This window comes from Odocoileus virginianus, chromosome 16, assembly GCF_023699985.2.
Source record: "Odocoileus virginianus isolate 20LAN1187 ecotype Illinois chromosome 16, Ovbor_1.2, whole genome shotgun sequence".
In the NCBI taxonomy this organism is placed as follows: Eukaryota; Metazoa; Chordata; class Mammalia; order Artiodactyla; family Cervidae; genus Odocoileus; species Odocoileus virginianus.
In genome coordinates this window covers 40,309,959-40,327,843 of record NC_069689.1, presented here as the reverse complement: position 1 = coordinate 40,327,843, position 17,885 = coordinate 40,309,959, and the positions used below count along the sequence as shown (strand labels likewise).

General features: G+C 46.8%; 1 protein-coding gene and 1 non-coding gene across 2 annotated transcripts in view; one reads left to right on the top strand and one right to left on the bottom strand.

Annotated features, from left to right (window-relative positions):
* The window catches only part of ATP10A (ATPase phospholipid transporting 10A (putative)), a 180,064-nt gene that overhangs the window by 10,436 nt on the left and 151,743 nt on the right, over nt 1–17,885 (top strand).
* Nucleotides 8,195–8,306, bottom strand: LOC139038789 (U6 spliceosomal RNA). The gene has a single exon (XR_011491935.1). It is a non-coding gene; the product is annotated as a U6 spliceosomal RNA (small nuclear RNA).

The window sequence follows — 17,885 nt, the reverse complement described above, 5'->3', positions numbered from 1 at the left end:
AGTGATGTCAAGCAACTTTTCATGTATCTATCGCTATTTGTATATCTTTGAGAAAATGTCTATTCAGGTTTTTTTTCTCTATTTTAAAATTTTATTAGTGGTCTTATTATTTTTAATACAATTCTTTGATAGCTTTCAGTATGGATGTAAGAGCTGAACTGTAAAGAAAGCTGAGCACTGAAGAATTGATGCTTTTGAACTGTGGGGTTGGAGAAGACTCTTGAGAGTCCCTTGGACTGCAAGGAGATCCAACCAGTCCATCCTAAAGGAAATCAGTCCTGAGTATGCATTGGAAGGACTGATTCTGAAGCTGAAACTCCAATATTTGGCCACCTGATGTGAAGAACTGACTCATTTGAAAAGACTCTGATGCTGGGAATGATTGAGGGTGGAAGGGGAAGGGGCCAGCAGAGGATGAGATGGTTGGATGGCATCACTGACTCAGTGGACATGAGTTTGAGTAAGCTCCAGGTGTTGGTGATGGACAGGGAGGCCTGGCGTGCTGCAGTCCATGGGGTCGCAAAGAGTCGGACACGACTGAGCAACTGAACTGAACTGAGTGGCTTTAGATGCTCAATATGTCTGTTTTGTTTTGTTGTGCTGTGGTCTGGCTGGATCCTCACCTGATGGTCTTTCATTTTGGTGATTGTCTATTCTGCAGCTTTCATCCTTTCTGGGAGGAGTCAGGTGTCTCACTTGTGGGATGTGTTTGCAAACATTCCATCATCACAGTGACTGCCAGTCTTCCTAGGGCTTGGTGTTCTGGGCCAGGGTGGTGAATGGAAAGTGATGCCCTTGCCTTATTCTGGATAGCCCATCGCCATAAAGAGCCACCCTGTCCGCAAGACCAGTCAGGCCCTCATTGAAAAGCACTTTTAGAAGACATTTTTAAAAATAATTTTCTTTACTTACTTTACTCTCGGCTCTGCTGGGTCTTCATTGCTTTCACGGCCTTTCTCCAGTTGTGGAGAGCCAGGGCTGCTTGTCAGCTGTGGTGTGTGGGCTTCCTACTGCGGTGGCTTGTCTTGGGTGCAGGGCGCAGGCTGGAAGGACGCGGGCTTCAGCAGTTGTGGCTCCTGGGCGTTAGAGCACAGGCTCGGTAGTTGGGGTGCATGGGCTTAGCTGCTCCACGGTCGTAGTATCTTCCTGGGTCAGGGATCGAACCTGTGTCTCCTGCACTGGCAGGTGGATTCTTTAACCACTGACTACCAGGGAAGTCCTGGGGGGTGTTTTAAAGACAAAACCTATTCATATTTCCAGATTCCTTGACTTGGGAAGATTCAGGGGACCCGTGTATCTGCCAGGGTCCCTCCCTTCACAGTGGGGTGGTCCAGCTTCTTGCTGAATTTCTGTAAGGAGGGAGCCCAAAGTCCTGATTTGCACAAGACTTACCTTGCTATATATAGTGCACTGAGACTTTACAGGAAAATGGAGAAGCTATTTTGGTCTTTGGATTTTTAGAATATACTTGGCTTGCTGTGTTTACTTATTGTGGATTTTCCCAGGGCACAGTTAGTACGCGTTGCCCCCAGTATACCCTCTGGTTATTCTCCCATTGGGGATAATGTATGTTGAAGTACTTTGCCCAGCAAACTGTTTTTATTAGGTAGTAATGAATTCCTTTGCTCATTTAAATTCAATCAGAGGCAACTGAAGCACCCTTAATGAGGTGATTCCCTCGCTAGCAGTAAAATGCTGGGCAGGTGCATCTCTCTGGCCCAGTCTCCTGCTTTAAACAAGAGGGCGGACAGTGGCTGCTGGTCTGCGGTGAGGAGTAGATGAGACACTGCGGGAAAGGGCAGGGCCAAGGCCGGGCAGGCGGGCAGCTCAGTGTTAGAGTTGGGGCTTCCCTGGTGGCTCAGTGGTGAAGAATCCGCCTGCAATGCGGGAGACCTGGGTTTCATCCCTGGGCTGGGAAGATCCCCTGGAGAAGGGAAAGGCTACCCACTCCAGTATTCTGGCCTGGAGGATTCCATGGACTGTATAGTCCACGGGGTCGCAGAGAGTCGAACAGGACCCAGTGACTTTCTCTTTCAGTGTTACAGTTGTTACAACTGCTACTGATGATCATTGTTGCTGAGATCTTCTGGTCAAAATTTTCTTTTTTGTTTTAATTGATTTACCATGTTGTATTCAGTTTCGTATATATGCATACAGTCTTTAAAAAATTTTTCTTAATGATATTTTACACTGAGGTAGATATACTTTTAGTCAAAACAAACACCTTCATCATTTAGTCTGTGTAGTTTTATCCTCGGTAAATGGACTGATTTTTGAAAGCATATTCAAATACTGAAAGTAGCTTGTGGACTCCTGTTGCTAACTTCATGGACCCCTGGTAATTTTGGGATGCCCCTGGTGACTCAAGTATCTTCTTGGAAATGTAGTTCACTGAAGAAGCCCTATAGGGACATTGTGATGTTAAGGCATTATTTGTTTAGAATAATAATTCAAAGGCAGTATATAAGTCCATTGACTGTAGTAACAAACCGTTTAAAAAATTTTTTAAGACATCAAATGAATAAATTTGTTGACCTATTTGGTGATGTCTTTGAATTTCTCATTTTTGCTTATCAACCCTTAAATAAAAAACAAAACAAAACAGCAGCAATTACAGTAGGTCCTTGGTTTTCAAAAGGAGAACAAGTCTTGAGCAGCCAGTGTGGCTTTCTCCAGTGACATGCTTGCAGGAAGAAGAGGACTTTATGGCCCTTTCTGACATCCCAGAGCTTAGAAGGATAGGAACATCCAGTTAGCTCAGGATGTGCCTTTCTTTTTCTTCTGCATCAGGTTTCCCTGTTTCAGAAAGTGACTTTCCTAGAAAGGCCTCAGGGTATGCAGAGACAGGAAGCTCAGCTGGGTCTTCAAAGTCTGCCCCTTCCAAAGCCCTCTGGGTCCCTGAGCACCCCACTCCCCCGCCTCTCTGCCTGTGTTTCTTCTTTGCCTTATCAGTGCTTTTCTGATGGAAACTTCTGTACCTAAAGGACTCCAGTACGGGAGAGCTTAATGAAATGGGAGGAAGCCCCAGCTGTGAGCAGGCACTTTTCAGGCCTTTTCTGTCCCACCCTGTGTTTTTGTGTGCTCCTCTGACAGCTAAAGAAAAGCAAGTTCAGAAGAGTTTAGTCTGGGTTCCAAGTTCCCTCCTTTGTCAGATGGGACCTTGGCACTCTTGGTGGCGTCTGCCCGATGGGTCAGCTGCAGATGGGGATGGGGCACGGCGCACGCCCATGGTCCGCCCTGAGCTGCCCAGCCTTCCTGTCCTGCCAACCTCCTTTGGGTGGTGCTCAGAGGCAGGGTCCCATCCAGACAGTGAGCGGGCAGAGGAGGGTGTCCCGGGTGTGTGCAGAGGGCGTGGCCCCTTCCCAGTCCTGCTGTTCCTCCAGCGCTGGGCAGACATGCAGACGGGCCTCGCCCCTCGCCCTCGGCCCAGTGGGAGATATTTTCATTTCAGTCACAGAATCCGTCCACTGTCTCTGACCTGGTTGTCTTCAGGCCCAGTGGCTCAGGAAACCTGTTACTCAGAATGCTCGGAGTGAATCTGAGGCAAAAAGAAAAAGCAGGCAGAGAGTGAGCTGTCGGGAGGGAAGCAGTGTCCTTTTGGGATGCTCTCCGCTTTTGTCTTTCTGAGCAAAGAAGCCATCTGTAAACATGTCCAAGTGGTTTGTTCTCTCTTCATTTAACAGCCTCAGGGTACACATGGCATGTGTTTACTTTCTGAAAGAATACTTGTGTTAAACGGCACGGTAGTTTAGTAGATATGTCTTGCTTCTCATGACTAGTTGGTGATTACCTGGGCCCTCACCTTTCGTGCTGCAGTTATCAGTCTTTTATTTTCTGTCTATATTTTGCTGTGATACATTTTAGTCAGATCAGATGTGTGGGACCATTCCCTAGCATAGTAACATTTTCCACTTACAGTGTTTTTTTGAAGAAAGAAAAACTGTTGCTGTAGGTGGGGCGGACAGTCTGGCTCACTCCGTGGGTCTGGCTGCTGTATCGCCGTCTCTGCAGGCCGCCCTGTGCCCACGCTCTGGCCCTTCCCCCCGGCCGAGCCTGGGCTCTGCGGCTGGACTGTCCTCTGCCTCTGTGCACACTCGCTGGGGCGCCCTGCTTCTGGCCTGACTCTGTCCCTTCTGTCTCGTGGATTCCTCTGTGCCTTCACGGGAGCTCCCACACAGTGCTGCGGGCGGGGGGCGCCCCGAGTCTGACCCCGCCACTGCTGGCGGCGACCTCCCTCCACCTCTGGGCCTGTGCTGTCTTTGTCTTTTTATTGACCGTATGCAGCAGCCTTGACATGGGGCCCTGTGCCCTCTGAGGGCGGTGGTTCCTCTGGACCAGCCAGTTCCTAGAGCCAGAGACTGGGCTGTGAGTGTGTCTTCCGTTTGCAAAGTGAGCCCACGCCCTACACGCCCTTTTTAAGAATAACTGTTGATTTATTTGACGGGCTCTTAGCTGAGGCCTACAGAGTCTTGGTTGCCTCATCTGGGACCTTTCCTGGCGGTGCACTGACTCTCTGGTCACGGCATGTGGCTTTAGTTGCTCCACGGTGTTTGGGATCTTAGTTCCCTGATGAGGTGTCAAACCCACGTCCCTTGCATTGCAGGGTGGATTCCTAGCCACTGGACCACCGAGGAGCCCCTCTGCACACCCTGTTATCAGGCTGCCATGCTCAGGGCCGCCAGCCTGGTAGCAGTCGGCTGGGGACCTACGTCCCGGAGCCAGTGATGTTGCCGAGGCTGGTTTCCCTGCCTGGCTCTGCCCTTCCCACGGAAACCACAGTGAAGGCTCCTGCTGTGTCTCCCCCTCGCTCCTCTGCCTCTTGACTTCCCCGGTGCTTTCCCCATGGCTCCTCCTCTTGGGAACTGTAAGAGGTAAAGTCCTTTTCCTCTGGCAGTGTCTCCTGGTCCGCTGGCCTCCACCCCTGAATAGCAGAGACCCTGCCTTAAAGCCGGTCTCCCTGCAGCCACTGTCTCTGGCCGCCTTTAACTTCCTTGCCAAGTGCACTTGACTTCTCCTGAAATACTTACTCCTGCTCGGTCCCCGCCTCTCCTGTGCTCTCGCCTCTGGGAACCTCTTGGTGAATCCCGCCATCACGTGCGCCAGCGTGCTGAGCTGCCGCGCTGGCCCCTGTGCGGAGGCCACCGGCCCGCATGTGCAGCCCCACCCCCGGCCCTTTTCTCCAGGGCCTGGGGAGCACTCCCCCCTGCTGCTCTTCGCCCGCGCAGCAGGAGCCCCTGCCCTGTGCCCTGCCGCCCTGCACGTGCTCTGCCCTGCGCTCTGCCCTGCGCTCGGGGCAGCCTGGGCGGCAGCCAGGCCTCACTATCCTTGCGGTGACGGGGCCTCAGCATCTTTGATCTGACGCATGGACTACTCCCCAGGATACCTGAGTATCTTCACAATAAACGCCTGTTGGTAGACTAACAGCCCCCTGGAGATGCCTGCATCCTGATTGGGAGAATCTAGGCTACACGGTGCAAGAGAATGAAGGTGGGTTGCAGACGTGATTAAGGTTGCTAATCAGCTGAACTTAGGATGTGGAGAGTCTTTCTGATGATTAGGGTGAACCCTTAGTCTCGTCACCAGTCCTAGAAGGAGAGGGCGGCGGGGGGGGGGAGGTGGTGGTGCAGTGTTTGAAGAACCCGACTTGCTGCTGTTTGCTTTGATGATGGAGGGGTGAGCCCCGGCCTAAGGAGGTAGGTGGCCTCTGGGGGCTGGAAACGCAAAGGCACTGTGCCTGCCTCACCCTCCCGCTGGAGCCCTCCCAAGACTTCGGTTTTGTCCCCGTGAGACCCGGGTCAGGCTCCTGACCTCTAGAACTGTAAGATAACACTTTGGTGTTGATTCAGGCCACTGAGTCCTGGTGATTTGTTACAGCTGCCATAGGAAGTGAATGCATTCCTGTGGACGGGAGGATCTGGCAAATACCAGGTTCTTGAACCACAGCATTTTGTGTGTCATTACTGATTTATCTAGTTTCAGGTGAAAACATCTGCAGCCATTTGAACCACTGAGAATATCTGAGAATTCCACGTTTGCTGAGTGTGGCATGAAGACATGGTAGAATGGAAATACGTGTTTACTTATTTATTTTTTCACTTGAAATATTTACTGATAAGACATTGCACATGTCTCTAGCACTGTATACCTTTCAGAGTTTTTATGAGTTTGTGTGGGAAGTTGCCAGCCAGCCCTGGCAGTGCAGTACTGATAAATTCTTCAGTGACACTCTAAGAAAATGGTAGCCCAGAGGGGGAGGTCTCGGCTCAGAGGGGATACAACGGGGGGGTGGGACAGCTGGCCCTGGATCCCAGGTGATGCTACCAAGGGCCACCGACTGTCTGCTGGCAACGTGCTACCCTGTGAGTACCCAGGGCCACTTTCATCTTGTGTAGGGTATGGATCAGGCTTTAGCTGTTTAGTTATTTCAGGTTTTTGAGAAAGTGTCTGAAACCAGAGAGTTATCCTGACACATGCCAGGACCCAGAATTTACCAAAGGTTAACGACCAAGAGCATGTCTGCTTTTTTAGAAAAGTTTAAATGTTGTAATGGATGTTCTTTTTAGTATAGCTTGTTCATTTGAGCAGTAATCTCCAAACGTTTTTGATCTCACACCCTTACAAATAGCAAACACTTGTCTGTGTGTACCGAAGGTAGACTTATTAATGTATAAATCATAGACAGGCAATGCAACACATGAAAACATAAATGAATGGATATATAGTAGTAAGGTAAATAGCGATTAAAATAAAGACTGTGATGTTTTCTGCCCCCAGTGATGGTGTGCTTTTGTGCGTGAGCACTGCGGGGAGCTTCCTCAGGTGGCCTCCTGTCTGTCTTAGTTCACTTGAGAGCATCACACGCGTTCAGATTCACGGTCCAGTTCATTCTTGGGATTTCTCACATTTATTGAGGGCCATTTAGGGAGCTTCAAAGAGCCTCAGGCCCCACAGAAGGACAATCCATCCGCGTATGCTCTGTGGGGTCTGTCTGGTGGTTGTGGCCCATGAGATGCTGGGTGTCTGGCTGCGTCCACTTCCTGGAGCGCAGACGGCTTGCCAAGCGACACTGGGCCGTCTGAGCCATGCTGCTCGGGCACCAGCCACCTGCCCTCCAGTGTTCTTTTCTCTGTGCTTTACCTTTAAAAAGCGCTTTTATTGTGATGAAATACATACAACATTTATCGTTTTAACCATTTTTAAGTGTACAGTTCAGTGGCATTGATTACATTCACAGTGTTGTGCAACCATCGTTACTACCTGCAGAATTTTTTCATCTTCCCAAACTGAAATTCTCCTCATTAAACAATAACTCATTCCCGCCTCCTGCAGCCCTTGGAACCCACCAGTCTACTTTCTGTCACTTTGACCTCTTATGAATGAAATCATACCGTGTTTGTCCTTTTGTGTCTGGCTTATTGGGCTTCCCTGGTGGCTGAGAGGTTAAAGCATCTGCCTGCAATGCGGGAGACCTGGGTTCAATCCCTGGGTCGGGAAGATCCCCTGGAGAAGGAAATGGCAACCCACTCCAGTATTCTTGCCTGGAGAATCCCATGGATGGAGGAGCCTGGTGGGCTACAGTCCACAGTATCGCAAAGAGTCGGACACGACTGAGCGACTTCACTATTTCACTTTAGCGTAATGTCTTCAGGGTTCATCCATATTGTAGCCTGTATCAGAACACCCTTCCTTTTTGAGGCTGAGTGATATTGAGGGGCGTATGTGTAGACCCCATGGTGTTCTTTCATTCAGCTGGTTGGGTCTCTTCTGCCTTTAGGTTTTTGTGAGTATTGCCGCTGTAAAAACATGGCTGTATAAGGATGTGCTTGAGCATCTTGAGCTTGATGTTCATGGGGGCATTTTGCATGCATTTCGTTTGGATGCCCCGGTTTCCAGTGGCTGTTTTCATGTATCCAGGATGGTGCAGTCAGTGTAGCAGGAGCTGCAGGACTTTTTCCCATCGTTGGCTTTTGTGTGTTCCTGTGAACTAAGGAGACCGCTTCAGCCCCTTCCCTTCAGGTGGTGCTCCGACAGACGGGTCTCCAGGAGCCTGGCCCGCGTGCCCACAGCACACCTGTCTACCCACAGCACACCTGCAGGCTTGGAGTGCTGCTGTGAGCTTGTCCTGGGTCTGCTGTTTCCTCTCGGTTCTGTCGCCTGGATAGCATCATGCCCTTTATCTTTTTTTTTTTTTTAATTAAAAAAGAAATGCTTCACAGATTTACATGTCATCCTTGTGCAGGGGCCATGCTGACCTTCTCTGGTCATCCCAGTTTTAGTATATGTGGTGCCGAGGTTGAGCTGGAGACCCCTCTCTGCTGCAGAGGGCTCTGCCTGCTGCCCTGCACAGCTGGGGGCTCCCCGCAGCACCGGTCACTGTCGCCACTCCGCGGGGTGGCGTCTGCCGTCAGCGCAAGGAGGGCCTGCGGACTTCACAGGCTTGGGTGGGCCTAGCCACCTCTGTCACCTGTTTCACTCTTCTCTCTACGGGTGTGCAGTCCCCCTACCTGTTCACAGTGGTTCCCTGAGGTCAGAAACCGGGTGTCTGACAGCCCCTGAGAGTCACCGGCCACGGTCTTGCTCGGTGAGTTCCACTCCATCACATGGAGGTCCCCCATCTCCCTGCATTGGGGGCTTTCTCCTGGGTCACTTTTGCCCCTTTGAAGGGGCCCTTGTTCTGGACTGTGTCCCTTTTGGTCAGATCAGGGGCTTGTGGTGACTGGTGCCTGGAGGAAGGCGAGGAGAGCCCAGCGGACCTGGAATCTCGCTGAAGACAGGGAGGGCCTGAGATGGTCCTGTGTCCGCGAGGCCGTCACGCCATCCCTGCGCAGTTCCGTGTCTCGTTTCACAGATGGGCTGAGCCTGTCACCAGAGGAGGAGGCTGCAGGTCCACGGCGCTGGTGGTTTGCTGCAGGAGCGGGCCCGCGTGCCTGCGTGTCCTCACGTGTCGCGCTATGGGGCGGTCAGGCCTGGACAGGGACCCCGCCCGCAGAAAGAGTCCGGGGAGTAGGGGGCATGGTAAGTGGACGGGTGGGCTGTGGCGGCATCCTCACTGCATGATTGTGAAGCCCCTTTGAAAGAGGCTGCTTTTAACCTTCTTTTACTACTAAGTAACTTCTCACTTTACCTACCTCTCCAAAGTTCTTAGAAACATAAGTGTTTTTTAAAAAGAGAACAGCTTATTTTCCTTTTTGATTACCTTAGAAATTAATATATTCCTTTGAAAATAGGACGCCATAAAAACAAATACATTAGGGATGTGGATGCATAGAAAAATATCTCTTAAGCTTCATTACCCTTATCAGGACCCCCAGTTTAGACCCTAAAAGCCCCATCATAATTTAACTTGAAGTTGGAGTTTATTAATCCTCCTTTTTGTAGAGGGTCCAACTGGCTAGAGGTGGGATGTACAGAGAAAGTGAGATTTTTTTATCTCAAGGTCATTTTCACTGAATGGAAAAGTCTCTCCATATTTGAAGGCATTCAAATTGTAATGTTGTGACGTGCGGCCAGTGGGAAACAGCAAACACGCTATCAGCGAGTGCGGCAAAGGCGTTTTTCATCCCTGTGTGCTCTGTGGCTTGTGTTTCTCACATTTTAGTGCCTTCATTTTATCTGAGTGGCAGTAAAGTCAGGTGTCACCCTCACTGGATTTGTCTTGAACACGTTTCTAGTGTGCTGGGCTTGATCATAGTTTGGCAGAGGGCGTTATATTGCTGTTTTAGACAAATACTTCAAAACCGTGCCCTAAGGCCCAGGACGGAGGAGGTGAGTGAGCTTAGAGTTTCTGGTATCATCCAGAAAGGACATCCAGAAATCGCTTCTGGAATTTGTGGGTCTGTGGTAGGAGCTGTGGCCTTGACGTGGCAGACTGTGAGAGCTCAGACCTGGGAGTGTCACGTGGGGGGCCCAGCACCTGTCTTTGTTTGGGGGTGGGTGGTTCTTGAACATCCTCGAAGGGCCTTTTCTACTCTGGATACCAGCATGGAATCTGAGTAGATGGGGACCTGTGTGGTCAGGGCTTAGGAAAGCATGTTCAAAGAAGCTGTCTTCATTCACAGCTGCTTAAAAGAACTGATGTGCACGCACATGTGTGTGTGCTTGCGTGTATTTGTTGTCATAGGGGATGCAAATATCACACATATCCCCCCGCCCGGCCCCCTGGGATAGAAAGGAGCATCTCTTTTCTGCCCCGCATCTGGGCACTGAGTTGGGAACATCAATCTATGCAGTGGCAAAGTTCATCAGCTTCTTAAAGAAGGTATTCCCTTCCCTGCCATTTAATTGCATTTCTGTCTGCTCACTTGGAAGAGAGTTTCCTTCTGTCTCCAGTTTTCTGTTCTGAGATAGACATCTGCAAAGACGTGGCCCACTGGACTCCTCTGCACATGCTGATGTGGGTGTGGGTGGTGAGGAAAGACTTGGATGCCTGAGCTACACTGAGGGCTGATGTGGGTAGGGGTGGGCCTTCTGCCCCTCGGGTTCACACCTGCTTTCTGGTGTGAGTGTGGAGTGGAGTGTGTGAACAAGAGTTTGCACAGTTTTATTTTGTATCTCCAATCCAACTTTAAACTTGCACCACCTGCAGCTGTTTAGAGCACTAGATTTTGAAATTCTGGATGGTAGAGGAAGGCAATTTTAAGAGTTAAATAAAACTACTTGATAATAGAGTTAGACTTTAGCTGTAAAAGAAACCTTATAAAATCAGAGATGATGTTTGTGTCTGAGGCCTTAAAGACTATTGACATTACTTATGTATATAGATTATGTCAATTATGTTCATTACAATGTGAAAATGATGTGTTTCTTATAGAAATATCCCCAAAATACAACTAAATTGATGTATTAGTTTCTCACTGTTCATTAATTATGAAAAAAAAAAATTGAAAAACAGAGACTTCTGGTTCCAGAACACAATGGTGTGGATTCACTTTTCCTAATTCATCTCCTGCAATCAAATCCTGGAAATAATTCAACAGACAACAATAGAAGCTGAAAGAAGACAGACTGACTGGGGACCTAAGAGCTTGAAGAATGTGAATTCTCAGTGTATTCTCCAGGTCTCCCTTTTATTGCCCATGTATGTTCAGCTTAGACATGGAGATTTCTGTAACTAGAACTGCCAACAAGTATAGACAAACTGAAAAAGGCTCTGTTTGCCCAAAGGTGAGCCCAGTGGAGACCTAGGTGAGCCCATCCCACACAAGGCACGTGAAGGCACTGCAGGAGCAGTGTTGGCACAGCACAGATGCCCTGTTCTTCTCCTAGTCGTATAAGGAGAGTCAGGCTACTCACCCGCACTAGCGGGAATCAACCCAGCGACGTCCTTCCACTCCCTTATCCCACATACAAAAATCCCAGAGTTAGCATCATACCCACAGTGAAATACTGATGCCCCCCCCTCCAAAGAATGAGGACAAGAATGCCTGCTTCATCACTCTTACTTGATAGAGTATTAGAAGTTCTTGACGCTGCAATAAGATTCAAGAAGCAAAATGCATACAGGTTGGAAAGAAATAATAAAACTTAACTTGCAGAAAATGTAATCACCTATGTAGAAAATACTAAGGGATATACTACCAAATGGGATGAGGTCAGTCCTCATCCCAGTTCCCCAGAAGGGTAGTACTAAAGAATGTGCTAACCATCAGGCAGTTGTACTCCTCTCCTGTGCTAGTAAGGTTATGCTTAAAATCTTGCATGCTAGGGTTCAGCATCATGCAAACCAAGAAATTCCAGAAGTCCAAGCTGGATTTAGAAAAGGAAGAGGAACTAGAGATCGAATTCAATATTTGCTGGATCATAGAGAAAGCTATGGAATTCCAGAAAAACATCTACCTCTGTTTCATTGACTATGCCAAAGCTTTTGACTGTGTAATAATAAACTGTGGAAAGCTCTTCAAGAGATGGGAATAACAGACCATCTTACCTGTCTCCTGAGAAACATGTATGTGGGTCAAGAAGCAACAGTTAGAACCCCGATAGAACATAGAACAACTGATTGGTTCAAGATTGAGAAAGGAGTACCACAGGGCTGACTGCCATCACTTGTTTGTTTAATCTGTATGCTGAGCACATCATGAGAAGTGCCAGGCTGAATAAGTTACAGGCTGGAATCAATATTGGCAGGAAAACCATCAACAACCTCAGATATATGGATGATACCATTATAATGGCAGAAAGAGAAGAACTAAAGAGCCTCTTGATGAGGGTGAAGGAGGAAAGTGAAAGAGCCAGCTTAAAACTAAATGTTAAAAAAAACTAAGATCATTGTATCTGGTCTCATTACTTCATGGCAAATAGAGGAGGAGAAGGTGGAAGTAATGACAGATTTCCTCTTCTTGGACTCTAAAATCACTGTGGATGGTGACTGCAGCCATGAATTTAGAAGATGTTTGCTTCTTGACAGGAAAGCTATGACAAACCTAGATAGTGTGCTGAAAAGCAGAGACATTCCTCTGTTGACAAAGGTCTGTATAATCAAGGCTATGGTCTTTCCAGTGTCACGAACAGTTGTAAGAGCTGGATCATAAAGAAAGCGGAGCACTGAAGAATTGACGCCTTTGAACTGTGGTGCTGGAGAAGACTCCCGAGAGTTCCTTGGACTGCAAGGAGATCAAACCAGTCAATCTTAAGGGAAATCAACCCTGAATACTCATTGGAAGGGCTGATGCTGAAGCTGAAACTCCAGTATCTTGGTCATCTGATGCAAACAGCCAACTCATTGGAAAAGTCTCTCATGCTGGGAAAGATTGAGGGCAGAAGAAGACGGCATCACTGATGCAATGGACATGAACTTGAGAAAACTCTGGGAGATGGTGAGGGACAGAGAGGCCTGGTGTGCTGCAGTCCATGGGGTCACAAAGAGTGAGACACAACTGGGCAACTGAACAGCAACAGTGCTACCAAAACCAAATCAAACCAAACCCAATAAACAACAAAACTGTGTCTTAGAACTCATTAAGATTGCAGCATGTAAGACAAACATATACAAATCAATTATATTTCTACATACTGACCATGAACAAGTGGAAACTGAAATCATAAGCACAATACCATTTATAATTTCTCCAAAGAAAATGAAATGCTTTGATATAAATTTAACAGAGCTCATACAACATCTGTATGCTAAAAATTGCAGAGTGCTAATGAAAGAAATGAAAAGAGATCTGGGTAAACGTGGAGACATACCATGCTCATGGACTGAAGGAAGCACCATAATAGAGATAGCAGTTATACCTCTATTTATCTTTAGATTTAACACAATTCCTATCAAAATCTCAGTGAAGCTTATTCTGATATTTACATAGAAAAACCAGTTTGTAGAATAGCCAGGACAGTTTTGAAAAAGAATAAAATGGGAAGAATCACTCTTCCTAATATCACTGTTTGCTGTAGAGCTACAGAATTCAAGATAGTTTGGTTATTGGCAAAGCGATAGTCACCAAAGGAACAGAGTAGAGATCTCAGAAACTCACAAATATGTCCAATTAATTTTTGACAAAGAACCAAAAGCAATTCAATGGAAGAATTACAGCCTTTTAAGAAACTGTGCCGGAACAATTCAATAGCCATAGGTTAAAAAAAAAAGAAATGAAACACAAAGAAAGGAAAAAACTCTAAACCTTACACCTCAGGCAAAAATTTACTCCAAAACAGTCATAGATTTAAATGTGAAACTGTAAAGCTTTTAGAAGGAAATATTAAAAAGAATTTTTTCAGTACCTAGGACTAGGCAGAAAATTCTTGGACTTGATACCAAGAGCATCATCCATAAAAGGAGAAGTTGATAAATTGGACCTAATCAAAATTAAAAACATGTGCTGTGAGAAAGACCGTGTTAAGAAAAAGAGAAGACAGATTACAGATTGGGAGAGAATGTTTGCAGATCACATACTCAACAAAGCACTTGTGTTCAGAACACACGAAGAACTCCAAAAATTGAACATTAAAAAATCTGATTTAAAGTGGGCAGAACTTGAGGAGATATTTCACTGGAGAAGATATGCAGATGGCAGTAATGTATATGGAGCAGATACGCACATGGAAAATGTTCAACATTCTTAGATAATAGAGAAATGCACATTCAGACCACCAGGAGATATTACTGCACATCTGCCAGAATGGCAAACACAAAAATGGTGATAACACCAAATGTTGCCATGGATGTCGAGAAACTGGATCTCTCAAGTATTGCTGGTGGGATTGTAAAATAACACCCACTTTGGGAAATAGTCCTTAAAACCATAAATAGAATTTCTTTATGGTCCCATTTTTCTTGGGCACTTACCCCAGAGAAATGAGAGCTTATTTTCACACAGAAACCTGTACACAAGTGTACCTCACAGCTTTATTCATAATAGCCCAAACTGGAAATAACCCAGATGTTTAGTGAATATATAAACTGTGGTCCGTCCACACCTTGGAATGCTACTCAGAAATAAAATGGTATGAACTACTTGAAAGGGCCTCAAGAACATTTTATGGAGTGCAAAAAGCTGATTTCAGAAGGAAACATGCTGCACGATCCCATTTATGCACCATTTGTGAAATAACATAATTATGGAACAGATTAGAGGTTGTCAGGGGTTAGGAAAGGGGGGGGTGTATGTGACTACAAAGAGGTAGCTTGGGTCTGGTGTCTTGATGTGTTTGTAAGAGGTTACAATTGGAAAATCACATAGAAGTACTCATACACCCACCAGAGCACTTAAAACTGGTGAAACCTGCATAAGCTCTGTTGGTTATACCCTTGTGAAAACTGGTGAAACCTGCGTAAGCTCTGTCAGTTATACCCTTGTGAGTTTCCTCGTTCTGGTGTTGTATTCTGGTTATGCAGGAACGCAGGCTCTTAACACAGGGAGGCTGACTGAAAGGGGGCATGGGCCCTCCGTCTACATTTCTTTCCAATTTCTTGTGACTCTATTATTATTTTGAGATAAAAAGTTTGAAAATGATTATTTTGTTATTAAGTACTGTGGCATCTGGTCCCATCACTTCATGGGAAATAGATGAGGAGACAGTGGAAATAGTGTCAGACTTTATTTTTGGGGGCTCCAAAATCGCTGCAGATGGTGATTGCAGCCATGAAATTAAAAGACGCTTACTCCTTGGAAGGAAAGTTATGACCAACCTATATAGCATATTAAAAAGCAGAGACATTACTTTGCAAACAAAGGTCCGTCTGGTCAAGGCTATGGTTTTTCCAATGGTCATGTATGGATGTGAGAGTTGGACTTTGAGGAAAGCTGAGTGCCGAAAAATTGATGCTTTTGAACTGTGGTGTTGGAGAAGACTCTTGAGAGTCCCTTGGACTGCAAGGAGATCCAACCAGTCCATCCTAAAGGAGATCAGTCCTGGGTGTTCATTGGAAGGGCTGATGCTGAAGCTGAAACTCCAGTACTTTGGCCATCTCATGCAAAGAGTTGACTCATTGGAAAAGACCCTGATGCTGGGAGGGATTGGGGGCAGGAGGAGAAGGGGACGACAGAGGATGAGATGGCTGGATGGCATCACTGACTCGATGGGCATGAGTTTGAGTAGACTCTGGGAGTTGGTGATGGACAGGGAGGCCTGGCATGCTGTGATTCATAGGGTCGTAGAGTCGGACACGACTGAGCGACTGAACTGACTGACTGACTGACTATGATTATTAAATATGGAAAAGAGACACAGAAATCCAGTATCCTAGGACATGGGCTGTGGGCCGAGAGGCTGCCGGACCTCGGCCGCAGGAGGCCCTGTCCCTCGGTTGCTCTGCCACCGCAGGGGAGGGAGGGACGTGCTGCCTCCTCCGGGCGGTGTCCGGCAGTGTGCGTCCCAGCAGAGACGGAGCACCTGGGATCAGCTTCTCTGACAGGTGTGCGTACAACTGTCTACAACGTGTGAATAACTAATAAATTTGGGCTTCCCTGATAGCTCAGTTGGTAAAGAACCCTTTTGCAATGCAGGAGACCCCTGTTCAATTCATGCGTTGGAAAGATCCCCTGGGGTTGGGGGGGGGGGATATGCTACCCACTCCAGTGTTCTTGGGCTGCCCTTGTGGCTCAGCTGGTAAAGAATCCACCTGCAATGCAGGAGGCCTGGGTTCGATCCCTTGGTTGGAAAGATCCCCTGGAGAAGGCATAGGCTGCCCACTTCAGTATTCTGGCCTGGAGAACTCCATGGACTATATAGTCCATGGGGTCGCAAAGAGTTGGACATGACTTTGCGACTTGCACTTTCACTTTTCAAGGACAAAGAATCTTGCTCTTATTCCAGACCTGACTTTGAGGTGACTTAGTTCCCTGGTTAGAAGAAAAATATAAAACACTTAGGGATATTAGCTTCAATTAATGCCTGGAAATAGCTCCTAGAGTTTTATCTCAGTGCCCTCTTATCTTACTGTTATGGATAATGCCGTTGGAAGGGATGCAGTATTGCACACACCCTGGAGTTGCTTATTAGCCCTGTCTCAGTCCTGGGGGTGTCCTGCCATTTGCCTTTGAGATCATGATTGTGACGGTATGCTGAGGGACAGCCAGTGTCTTCTAGAAATAATGGGTTTTAGGTAAAAACATATCATTTGTCACACTTGACACCTAAGTAAGTACGCATTTTTAACATATATACTGCAGATGAATACCTCACTGCTTGGGACGTTCCTAAAATTAACAAGTTTTCAGCCAGAGACATTCACTCCCAGGAGACAAGACATCCTGAACATGGGCTGGTGTTTCACAGTCCTATGGAAAGGGGAGAAAGTTCTTAATAGGAAATGCCTCCCAAAACATCTTGATTGCTAACTGTAAAGAAAGGCTACTTCTAGAACATCTTGGAGGCCTGCCCACCATTTCCCTGTTTGCTCAGGGGAAATAGGTTTTAAGGAAGTGCCGCACACAATATCATTAATTAAGAGTATTAACTTTCAAAGGGACGCTTCCTTGAAGAGGCCTCAAGGGACATCATTGCAGAGGCATTTAAAGCTGCAGAAAATTGAAACTTGACCTGTGTTTTAGTAACAAGCCCTGCTGTTGGATTAAAAGATTTTCTAGAGCGGGAGGGAGGGATTGGGAATTTGGGATTAGCAGATGCAAACCATTATACATTAAATGGATAAATAACCATTATATATTAAATGGATAAATAGCAAGATCCTACTGTATAGCAGTTGTTGTTCAGTTGCCCAGTCGTGTCCGACTCTCTGTGACCCCATGGACTGTAGCACGCCAGTCCTCTCTCTCCCTCACCATCTTCTGACATTTGCCCAAGTTCATGTTCATTGCATCGTTGATGCTATCCAGCCATCTCATCCTCTGATGCCCTCTTCTCCTTCTGCCCTCAATCTTTCCCAGCATCAGGGACTTTTCCAATGAGTCAGCTGTTTGCATCAGATGACCAAAATGCTGGAGTTTCGATGTCCGTATCAGCTGTTCCAATGAGTATTCAGGGTTTATCTCCCTTAAGATTGACTGGAGGAGGGAATGGCAAACCTCCCCAGTATACTTGCTATAAGAACCTCATGAACTGTATAAAAGGACTGTATAGCAAAGGGAACTATATTTGGCATCCTGTGATAAACCATGATGGAAAAAATAGGAAAAAGTATATATATATATTTATATATGTATATGTATGTATGTATAACTCAATCACCTTCTGTACAGAAATTAACACATTATTAATTAACTATACTTCAATAAAATAATTTTTAAAACTATTATTTGTGCTAGAATGGAGATTGAAGGGCAGCCTTAAGCACAAGGCTGAGCCCTGAGGCTCTTTGGAACTCTGTATCATTTGGTTCAAGCCAGAGCTGCCTTGAGCTTTCACACTGTGGCTTGGGAATGTGTTGCCCAACCCAGGCCTGGGTCTGCTGGGGAGTGACCCTGTCACAGGCCTGTTTGGAA